This window comes from Cydia splendana, chromosome 3 (genome assembly GCF_910591565.1).
Source record: "Cydia splendana chromosome 3, ilCydSple1.2, whole genome shotgun sequence".
Lineage (NCBI taxonomy): Eukaryota > Metazoa > Arthropoda > Insecta > Lepidoptera > Tortricidae > Cydia > Cydia splendana.
In genome coordinates, this window is record NC_085962.1 from 6,242,779 (window position 1) to 6,255,160 (window position 12,382).

At 37.1% G+C, this 12,382-nt stretch overlaps 2 long non-coding RNA genes across 2 annotated transcripts in view; one reads left to right on the plus strand and one right to left on the minus strand.

Annotated features, from left to right (window-relative positions):
* LOC134806461 (uncharacterized) overlaps positions 1-7,106 on the minus strand; it is a 154,226-nt gene extending 147,120 nt beyond the window's left edge. Inside the window, exon 1 of the long non-coding RNA XR_010146526.1 lies at positions 7,025-7,106. This is a non-coding gene — a long non-coding RNA (uncharacterized LOC134806461). The remainder of the gene's footprint in view (positions 1-7,024) is intronic.
* Positions 1-12,382, plus strand: part of LOC134806465 (uncharacterized) — a 320,640-nt gene that overhangs the window by 47,870 nt on the left and 260,388 nt on the right. Inside the window, exon 2 of the long non-coding RNA XR_010146530.1 lies at positions 2,395-2,453. This is a non-coding gene — a long non-coding RNA (uncharacterized LOC134806465). The remainder of the gene's footprint in view (positions 1-2,394; positions 2,454-12,382) is intronic.

The window sequence follows — 12,382 nt, forward strand, 5'->3', positions numbered from 1 at the left end:
ACTTAGTATTAATTTTAAGCGGGTGATCTTGGGAGTTTTTTTAAGCGAAGCCAGCAAAGTAAAAATAACAAGTTACAAACCTCCATAAGCAATGGAAATTGTATGCAATATTAATAATTAATAATAATTTCAGCCTATATACGTCCCACTGCTGGGCACAGGCCTCCTCTCGTACGCGAGAGGGCTGTCGCGAATGCAAAATTGCTGTCACCAAAATCGAGAATGCAATTTTTTTTACTTGTGACTATTTACGTTGCACTTCTAGATATATTTTTATTTTATTCGGTAGCTTAAAAACAAGTTAGAAAATCTGCGCTGGTGCCTATTTTTAAGTGAGAAGACACTTGACACCTTAATTTATAACCCATGGATGACAACCAAGAACTGAACAAATCACTAAAACAGTCTATTTATTTATATTGTATATGTACAAGTACATGTATATACTCGTATTATACTTATTTTGTCTGGGTGTTGTACCTATGCTTAACTTATTGCACAAACCCAAAACAAACTAAAAAACAAATGAAAGTAATCTTCCGTTCCCGAGAACTAACTTTAAAGATTATCCAATCACAAAACTAAATTAGGATCTCGGCTCGGATCGGATAGGTATTTAGTTGGGGCGAACCTTTCCTTCTTTAAAGGAAGCCTTCATTTGCATCGGGAACTTTTTTCACGGTAACTGAACTTTAATTAAAAACAGAATTATCTAGAATCGAGCGCACACGTTTATGGCGATATTTACACTGGCTGCAACAATAACGGTATTGCGTTTAATCCAAGAACAGGGAGTATTACTGCAATGTTCTGCCGCCAGAGTGCAGCCCTAAGCTAGCTAGTAAACCATAGGGTAACTTATACATACTGTGCCTTAAACTGTTTTTTGACAAGTTATCACAGACAATAAAATTTGACATTGATGCATCAAGGCGGTTTGTTAAGAAAGGCCTACCGAGAAACGCGAAAATAGAAATTTAAATCTGCCTCTTTATCGCTCGAATATGCAAGAGTGATAGAGAGGTTAGATAACGAAATTTCTATTTTTTTGTTTCGCGGTAGACCCCCAGATTGTGATGGATAGTGGTAGTGGCGTCCCCTACGCAGAGTTTTGCGTAATATTCCCTATTCAAAATGACAGCACAAATGACGGCTTTGTTTAGTTACGAGAAATTAATTAATGAACTTGCGTTTTCAAAGAGAATTAAAATAATAATATTGTTGGGCTACCGTTATACTTACCTGTGTATTTTTCCATGCAATTAATATTCGAACAGCGAAAACATACGCAAATGAATAGAACAAACATCATCATTAGTACAAGACTCGTCGGATAGAAGGGCCTCCTAGCCAATTCGGTAGTTAGTTACCCTGCCTACAAAGTAGTACAAAGCAGGAGGTCCTTGGTTCAAATCCTGGTAAAGGCAGTTGTTTGTGTATTTATCACGGATATTTGCTCATGAGTTAAGAATGTTTTTATGTATATAAGTATTTATATAAATTTATATATTATATAATATCGTCGTCTAGTCCCCACACCACAAGCCTTCGAGCTAACTGTAACTATTCATCTTCGAAAAAAAAAAAAAAAAAAAAATATACGCGTCGACTTGAGAACCTCCTCCGTTTTTTTTTTTCGTCGGTTGAAAATATGAATATACCCATTAAATGTCCGGCTGTGGACACAGTGTCGGTGGCTGCAGCGTACTATCTATCGGTGGCAGTGTCTCCCGGGACGACCCTGCGTTTAATACAAGCCGACTAAGAATATGTTGTAGGTAGGTAATGCTAGCATGGAAATGTGAAGTTTTTACGTGAAGATATTGACAATTTTATTTATTTAGTTTAATTTACAGCGAGGAAATACGGCCAGCCTTCTGGGCACCTTGCCCGCTGACGGTGATTTAGGCCAATTTTTTTACCTATAACCCCCTTATTCATAAAACTTTACGGGCCTGATTTAATTAAAATATATTTTATCCGTATCTTACAAATACATAATTTAAAATGTGACGGATAAGGACAAACGATTATTAGCTAATTGAGGTTTGTAGTGCGTTTATGATTAAGTATTTAGTTTAATTATGTTTGTTTTTGTTTATTTCATTTAATCTTTATAAATATAGTTTAATTTATTTAAAAAAAATTGATAAGTTAAATTCCACAATTGTATAACGTGTATAGTTTGCAGTAAGGGAATTGAAGTAATACTTATAATTTAAAGGTTTAGAATGTATTTCCTTAAACAATAGACGGCCTGTCTGGCCTAGTTTTATTTTATGAAAAATTATATTTTTATCAACAATTTAAAATTATTTTCAGGTCAGGGTCAAACTCAAAACCATGTTCAGGTCTTTCCTGTTGATATTTATGCCGTGCGGAGTGCATGGTGAGGGTAAGTAAAGCGATCGCAGCGCATAAGGTGGTAAAAATAGGCACTAACAGAAGTTAGCGTCTTTGACATTTCATTTCAAAACTTGTGTTTTCATCCGAACTGTAATGTTTTCTCTCCTGTGCCCAATATGTAAATAAGAAAATTAACCTTTATTTATAGTCTATTAACTTTTGGGTAGGTATGCCTACAGGAAAGACCTGAACATGGTTTTGAGTTTGACCCGTCAGTGATGTGAAACTAAAATTTAAAACGGAATAATTTCCGTGTACTGCAAAGACCTTACCCAATAGCAACAACTTTATATGGATCTCTCTTTACAGCCTAGAACAGTTTTGCATATTATTCCTTTATTACCAGGATTCATATGCAAATATTCAAGACTTCGGGTCTCAAAGGGGCCTTAGCCCTGGCCCTAAAGGTTCTGCTGTTCGCGGGTTTAAATGCTTGTAAACTTCCCGCGGATTTCAGTAAATAACAAAACTAGTTTAACTCGGATTTTATTCAGGATGAATACCTAGGTATCTGTTGTCAGAAGCAAGTATTATAATTATGTTCATACTATTACTACATATTATAAATCAAAGTCCCCCACCACGTCTGTCTGTTTGTATGTTCGCAATAAACTTAAAAACTACTGAACGCATTTCCATACGGTTTTCACCTATCAATAGAGTGATTCTATTGAGGAAGGTTTAGGTGAGTAATTTGTTAAGGTTTTGTGTAACCCGTGCGAAGCCGGGGCGGGGCGCTAGTTATAACATAAATATATGACAAAAACTGCATTTATTTCATAAAGCAATAACAAGTAATGTAAACAAAAATAAAAGCCTTAAGGTAAAAATTATAAGCTGACAAAAACTTAACTTTAAACCAAATATGAACTTGAAAATAGTATAAGTTGTTGAGTATGTTTTTTTTGCATAAAAAGCAATTTTGACACTAGGCAAACAATCTTACTTTTACTTTAAAAATATATTTTCATTTGTGAACAATAAAGCAGGCTGCGCCACGAGCCACCACCCATTAAACGTTCTTAAGCGACTCTCTAGGGTTGCCAGTTGAAAAAGGGTACCTAGTAAATAGCTTTAAATTAAATATGAGGAGTGTGGTAAGTTTTACTAATTGTAACTCCATCTTTTTTCTATAATGTGTTACAAATTTAGTAACTAGAGTGTTCTCGTTTACCGTGGCCAATAGGTACCTTTGCCTCTCAACACAAAAAACCGTGGTAAGTAGTTTATAGTCAAGTGGTAGTCGTGGTAATATGTATAATATAGCAGGTAGCAGACATGGAAATTAATTTTCATGTATTCGTATTGTTTTGTTTTTTCATTTAATTGATGGGTTAGATTTTTGCAATTAGGCAATTTTAAAATTTTAAAAATGTCCCATAATCGTTTTGAGGTGTAAATTTTTATTAAATCTTGTTAGGACAAACATTGACGTAAAAAAATATATTGATTCAAATAATCACATTAATAAGTGTTCGCCTAGAAATATTTTTTTATTTCTATTAATTTTTATTGTTGAGTGTGCTTTTTAACAAATTATTGTATTGTTATCAATATACAATTCCTATGTAGGTATGTACTTATATAATACAAAGTCTCATATCGATACAGCAATCAGTAAAGTGTCATTCTATGGAACTTGCTAACTATGTAAACAAACCGCCATATTGAAATTGCCTCTGACTGATGAATTTACTAGTGACTTTTGTTTACATAGTTAGCAAGTTCCATAGAATGACACTTTAGGGTAATCGAATTACAAGATTTTATTAACTACATTGTCTATTTTATTAACAAGTAAAGTTAAAAAAACCGGGCAAGTGCGAGTCGGACTCGCGCACGAAGGGTTCCGTACCATAATGCAAAAAAAAAAACGAAAAAAAAAGCAAAACAAAACGGTCACCCATCCAAGTACTGACCACTCCCGACGTTGCTTAACTTTGGTCAAAAATCACGTTTGTTGTATGGGAGCCCCATTTAAATCTTTATTTTATTGTTTTTAGTATTTGTTGTTATAGCGGCAACAGAAATACATCATCTGTGAAAATTTCAACTGTCTAGCTATCACGATTCGTGAGATACAGCCGGGTGACAGACAGACGGACGGACGGACGGACGGACGGACGGACGGACGGACGGACGGACGGATAGCGAAGTCTTAACCCTAAAAAGAGTGCTAAAATAGTGAAATAGTGAAACACCGTACGAGCGACATGGACAACCCTAGGGACGACACGATAGATACGCGGCTCCGTTGCAGCGAAACACTGTCATTTATATTTGGAAGTGACGTAATCAGTTTCAAATTAAACGGGAAAATTTTGTGCAATATTATCCAAGGACTGTTTGTTATAAAGATAATTTGCTCATGAACTTTTAAAGGCGAGGGCTTTTAGAATATGTCATTAATGACATTATTTAAATTTTTATAATTTTATTTTGAAATATTATTTACCGTCAAGGTAATAAATAAATTAAATAAAGACTGTCAAACCAATTATATAGTCAGTAAAAGAAGGTGGCAAATTTGAACAATGTAGGCGCAAAAAATCGAGCTCCGAGCGAGGGGAATTGAGCGTAGACGTCACGTTTATTTAATTGTAAAAAAAAGAAACATAAGAGAGGTAAAGAGAAAAAATACTGACGTATTTATTTTAATTTTTAACCACATAAAATTTCTTTAGAATTATAAATCATATTGTTTTTGGTTTAAAAATTCAAACTTCCCTATACCTAAACTTCGTCCCAGTCAAGGCTTCACAACGTAAACAATCATCTAATTATTAATTATTATCTTTTATTCGTGGGCCCTTCCAGTATAACATAGGTACTTATACAAAAATATAAAAAAGATAACGCGAATAATATCAATTAAACAATAACAATAAAATTATCGTGCACTCAATGTGTGACAATGCTCACCAATCACAAGCTTTGCATTTGCACCAATCAGAGCGCTTTAAATTTGTAATGTAATCCAGCTCAGAGATTAAACGCGCCCGTAAATAAATACACAATCACAAACTATAAAAGTCTTAAAACAATTCTATCTGGAAACGCTTACGACTTTTCTGAATTAATGACCCGATAAATAAATGCTTTAATTTTGAATCAAAAGGGTGCAATTTGTTTGGTGTACGTTAGTACTTGTGCCCTTTCGAATATTGTACAGAATGCGATTGCTGGATTAAAAGACAACGGTTCATTAGGCAGAACGGTGCATCGGGAAGCTTGTTTTAATTTCCTACCTTAACGATATTGTTAATAAAATTGTTTTTGAACATATGAACGCGATAAAAGAGGGGATTTTGCATTGAGTATAAAGGGGCCCACAGATTACCAGGTCGCCGGACGATATCAGCCTGTCGGTTGTTCGGAGCTGTCACCTTTTGCGTTTAACTGACAGGTCAGCCTGTCGTCCAGCGAACTGGTAACCTGTGGTCCCCTTAAGTGATAGGAAATGGTCATTTTGCGGTCTACTACCCTAAAAGTGTTGTGGCTACCTGTAAATTTTTTGTAAAAATGTACAATACCTATTACACGTTCATCATACAAACGCCGTAGGTAGATACCACGACGACAAGGCTGTACGAAGGGCATGATGCAGTATGATGCGTTCTCGCGTCAAACAGGCACTAGGAGACAAGCGGATAACCCTATTTCGGATCAGATAAGACGAATAAAGGATTGTTGAGCTCATCAGTACAATAAATTAATATTTAACACCCCGAGACCAAGACACAACTTGTTTAGATGGTGAAGACCTCCGATAACTTGCGCATTGCCGAATCTAAAACACATGTCCCTACTTATTGACTCTTTATTTTTTAATAATGTGAATGGCCAAAGATGAAACTCACTGTTTACTTATACAGAGTGATTTCGGGGTCGCTCAGGAGACATCATACAAAATTCGAACATGAGCCAAATGAATCTAATGATGTTGTTAATTTTGTTTATCATCAATAAAGATGATTAATTTTTTGCAGATGTAGACGATGTAGAGATGCAGAGACACGTAGAAAAAAACATTTTTGGTCACCCTGTACTGTATATAATTTCTCAACAGTTCAAAAGATAACCGTATTTTTCCCAGTGTGGTACATTTCTTTTTTTTTTTTATTATGGCAACAAACAGTCATTACATCAAAAGATACAGCGGATGGATTACAGAGAAGACAAACAGTGCCGAAAGTTGTCATGTTTACTTTAGTACATAAGAATATTTACAAGGTTTTCAGAATTTCAGGTTCACATTCAACTGTGCCAGGTAATATATTTCGGACAATTTGCGAGTGGAGCACGCGGATGTTACTTTCATCACATACAGAGCAGTTTTCTCAAACGGACTAGTGTCAACGTGAACTATATCACGTAGAAGTCGTAGAATATTTAAATAGTGGATTAACGCTTCTCCATAGGTATTGTATTGTAGTACGGGCGATTTTCCGCAACTCGACGGCTGGCGCCTACTTTGTATGATAGTGGGGGATAGTCCTGCCAGCCAACTCCTCGAGGAATCCTATCAAACCTTTGATGTCGAGTAGGACCTCGGGGAGGTCTCTCGGGGATCCGAGATCCTCCGTGCATCCTCGGCATAGGGGACTGTCTGTGACACCTGTTTTAAAAAGATGTTTGTTAAATAGTCCATGACCTGTTATGACACTGGGTACCATACACAGTCGGAGCTTTCCTAGTTGAAGGAGAAGTTGAATCGGTGGGCGAGTCCGACTCGCACTTGTCCGGTTTTTTTGAGGTTGTACTTACGCTGGGTTACCTTGGGCAAAACACTCGTAGTGCCATGGGAATATAGGGCTAGGTAGCAAAGCTCGCCAGGGCATTTTCCCCCCAATTACGAAGCGGGCTCGTTTGCGATGCTTCTGCCACTACACTTGAGATTTCCACCGGTGCATGTTTGACAAAATATCTTGCTCTCGTGCAAGAAGCAAATTGAAACGTAGTAAGTTTGGTTTACTTATGTGTAACTTTTTTCGTGTAAGTACACTAATAATTGCTAACTTCGAAGAGTTTTTCCAGAATGGAATAAATAAAAAACAAACTTCAGTTCCGCATAAACACATTTGAATTCATTAACCGTGTGAAATAAGTACTAAACGTATGGCATAAGTCGCATGACCTTACTAGATACCTATTTATTTTACTTAATTTTATTCACGATTTTTTTTCTATTAATTGTTGTTTTCTTTTCATAATTCAATTAAATACAAGAGCTGATCAAGGCGAAGCTTTAAAACCCATAAAATTAGTGTAAAAAAAAATTATGTCTCCAAAATATTAATATAGTCCCGAAATATATTGGGATGATTTCTAACCTCGACTCCACCTTCACCTTTGAACTCCTACTAGACATTTTTTAAGGGCACTGAGGACAATTCGAACCTACATTTTCGATATCAAAATAATGCCATTTTGTTATCATTCGCGCGTTTCTACTTGTTCGTATTGTCTACACGTATTGGCGCGAGAGAGAGGCACGGCGAATCATAACCAACTCACATCAAGTTGACATAGGCATGAATAATAATTGTATTTTTTTTTATAAGTTCAAATCGGCTTCACTGTGCTAATGCTATAAATTCTTTGTCGTCGTAGAAGGTAACCGTTACGAATAATTGACTAAAGCAGGCCCCTGACGAGCCTTCCAAATCGATGCCGTTACAATGGATTCATCCAAATGGACGGCATCCTAATATTAAACATTGTACGTTTTTGACATTCACGGACCGATTTTAAAAAAAATCGGGCAAGTGCGAGTCGGACTCGCGCACGAAGGGTTCCGTACCATATAAAAAAAAAACAAAAAATAAAGCAAAAAAAAAACGGTCACCCATCCAAGTACTGACCACTCCCGACGTTGCTTAACTTTGGTCAAAAATCACGTTTGTTGTATGGGAGCCCCATTTAAATCTTTATTTTATTCTGTTTTTAGTATTTGTTGTTATAGCGGCAACAGAAATACATCATCTGTGAAAATTTCAACTGTCTAGCTATCACGGTTCGTGAGATACAGCCTAAAAACGTAGGCGCGAAGGGTAATCGTACCATAAAAAATAATTATGAATGTTGCGCCTTTTGCCACTGACAAACTTGTTTGACCGGCTATACCTGTCCTACTCTCCCTCTCCTTATATGTGAAACAGTTTCTTTTCTCACCCAAAACAAAAATAGATTTACAGACGCGCAAAATAAACCCACATTCCTACCGTTAAAACCGAACCTATATAAAATTAAGTCAACAAGTAACTTCGTAAAATTATTCATAGAAAAAGATCGAGAGGTGCAAAGTGGGGGTTGCAAAGGGAAAAGAAAGGGAAAAAATGGCTTCATGAATTGGAAATGTAATTTGGTCCGGTGCGTATGAGAGCGGCAATTGTTTTGGAGGTATCGCCAACGATTTCAGTGATAAACGGGACACCGAGATGGCGGGATTCAATTTCGAAAGGAGACATGTTTATCAGTGAGAGAAGGTTTTTTTGAAGGACCAATAGACGGGTTTTGAGATAGACGACTTTTTTTGAGTTCGCTCCGGGTTGTTTTGGTTTATTTTGTGTATATCTTCCTCTAAGATTCATTTACTTTAATTTATGAAATGTTTATGTTTATTTAGATAGACAGACGGACAGACAAACGGACAGCGGAGTCTTAGTAATAGGGTCACGTTTTTACCCTTTGGGTACGGAACCCTAAAAATGACACAAAGCCTTTTTGCCGTATGACTTTAGTTTGACCTAAGAAAGACAACAAAATACGGTGACATACATTGAGCGTATGTCCTTTAACAATATTGGATAGAAAACAACACAAGTTGGTTTTCTTAGCCGTACAGAACAATATTCTTTTTAGCAAAACAAGTTTTCACATATAATATTTGTGTTATCAACATTCAAACGTTAGACAATCTCTTAGTGTTACCATAAGTTGTGTGTCTGTATGAGCGGTACAATTTGATACCACGGCCATCGGCGTCTCTGCAATACCATTTCGTCACTTGGGCATGGAGACGTGGCAAAGAGTTAAACATAGAGGCGACAAGACATTCTGACGGTGACATTCGGAGGCCGAGTGCGGTAGCGTATTAGCTGTTGCTGCGGCGTTGACGCGGGCAATGTTACTGTTAATATTCTTGATAAAATGAGTCACAAATTGAATGTTCTAATCGCGACAGCAACACAATACAATCAGTCACATCAGAATATGCAGATGCATACACTGCAGCAGTCAACAGCTACGTTACTGCAGTCGTCTTCCGAATGTAACCTTAATATTTAATTGCTTGTTCTTCTACATCGTGGCATTCCAGTAACACCATTGAGTTACTTTCATTCCTGGGGTTACTTTGAATCTTAGGGTTAATTTGATAAAATCTTAAATTGGTTAATTTATTTTTAATTATTCAACTTTCTTAATGCATCTTTTGGGATATTTTTTTACCATTGGCTGTATTGAACGTTTCTGTCGGCGTCAGGATCGCAGTGATGGGGTTAAAGTACGTTTATCAATGGAAAAACACTAAAAATTAAGTATTAATCATATATTAACCCCTTACCTTCCGGTAATTCCGCTGCTAGCCAAAGAATCAAACGAAAGTCAATATCACTACCGAAGCAAGAAGCGTATAAAGTCTCCGACCCAGATTAATGAGACAATATCTTGCTCGACAGTTGCATTATGGAGCTAATCTTCTCCGAACACCTACTGCCATTAGTGTTCTGACGCCTCATGAATTACCTTTACTCGTGATTCAATCCCTGATACTTGATACCTGGTTTATAAGTATAATTTCAATAGCTTGTATAACTTATAAGTAATTGCATATATGTTATGTAATTCACTGTATCAGGCATGTATAAGTTATAATCATTTCTTTTGGGTTATTGTACCAAGGGTTGCCTTTGATCAGGCGATCAAGCGGGGTTACTTTGATCACAAACTAAAGTTAAATAACATGTCAAGCGCTCAGATTTTTAACTTATTGTATGTTTGTAAATTAACCGAAAAGTTTACCCAAATGAATATCGCTTCTGTTGTACATTAGTTTAATCTTTGCCAGACACGAAGGGGACAATCTCCCCGTAAAGCACGCTTTTTACCGCGTTATTATACGGCTAAAACTGCAGGATAAGGACTAAGGGCTCAAATAGGTGTGAAGTTTACGCCAAGTACAGTCGCCATCAGATATATCGGAGCGGCCAAGGTGCTCACAAATATCGGAACACGCCTCTATTGTCAGGGCGTTAGAGCGCGTGTTCAGATATTGTGAACACCTTGGCCGCTCCGATATATCTGATGGCGACTGTACCTACTTTTCGTTTAGTTTTGAAGGTAGCGGACGGTTAATGTGATAGCATTTGTAGTTATTTGACATTTTCAGTTGTTGTTATTGTATTTTATTGGCTTAGACCATGTGTTACTGTTAAGGCCATGTTAAGGCAATGGAAATGTAACATTGGTGCGAAATGGGCGATGTCAATGTCAATCCCCTTGATAAAATAAATGTCACCTTCTATTCAGTTACCTGCAATAATATGTTTACTCTTCGAAGGCCGCAAAAATATGTGACAAGCTCTTATGACTTGGCTCTACAAATAAGATCGTGTGTGATATTAATGTATTATTGCAGGTGACTGTACGTTTTTTAATAGATACTTTCTTATAGTGGGTTAAACAAGGGTTAAACCCATGTACTAATTTAAATAATTTTTATTTTTTTTAAATAAATACCTAAATTTGTTCAATGTCATAATGACAACTCGTCTGGAGTAATCAATTCGACTTATTAACAGCTAGTCTGCGCATTTTAATATCGTGGTGGAATTACAAAGTAATAAAAATGCAAACGAACGAACTTGCCCGGTCCGCTGCCTGTAAAATCTGACGCTTAATAAGCCTTTTTATTAAGGCGACGACGTAAATTAAACAAAGTGTTGATGGGTTTGATTTGATTAAGAATTTTCTTCAGTGACAGTAATATTACCATTTTAACTGGTTATAATCGCGTATAATGGGTTTGTTCTCGTCTTTCTGAGTCAGGGGGGGCTATAACCGCGAAAATCGAAATTCGCAAATTGCGGGCATTTTTCTCTGTCACTCTAATTACGCCTTCATTGGAGTATAAGAGAAAGATCCCCGCAATTTGCGAATTTCGGTTTTCGCGGTAGCCCCTCAGTGTTCAAGGTTCAAACTTATTTACCAAAATTTGCCTGATCACCGTCCTGCCGGCCAGGCCAAAGTAACACTCGCTATAGCTACGACAAGTACGGCTACCATCAGTTTGGCACTGATATAAACTCTAACGTCTACGTAATTTACTTTCTATATATCTCGCTCGCACTAATATGTCAGTACGAGCGAGATGCATAGAAAGTAAATTACGTTCACGCTCGCGTTTATGTCAGTGCCAAACTGATGGTAGCCGTAAAGGAAACGCTTTGTGTCTATCTATCACTTCGCGGCCTGTAGACTCAAATCTTAGTTGGTCTGCGCTGGTTGGTTGAACACTAAAACTCGTTGAAGCGCTGCCGACCATTTTAGGGCGCTTTGGACTCAAACCTGTAGAGGAGAAGAATAGTGATTGGTATCGGTCAGTTACTGTGCAACCAAAGTGTCTGAATCAATCCACAACTTTGTATGTAGGTAATACTCTAACTACATGAAAAGAGAGGAATATCAGGCGGAAGATTCTGGGATCAATAATATGACGATGAAAGCTGGAGGCTTAGAAAGAATAGAGATCTAGTTGCTATGGCCTTATTACACTGAAACTGAAATATCACCGGTTGAAAAGCCAGACATCGTGAGTGTTGTGTGCCGGCCGAGTGCAAAATGATAACCCTACAGTGCAAAATGGTCAAGTTGATAAACAAGATCGAGGGCGGGTATTTCGAAAAACTCACGAAAGTTGAAAGGCATGTGCACACCGGATGCGTGTGCGTAGACGTGCACGTGCACGTGCGCG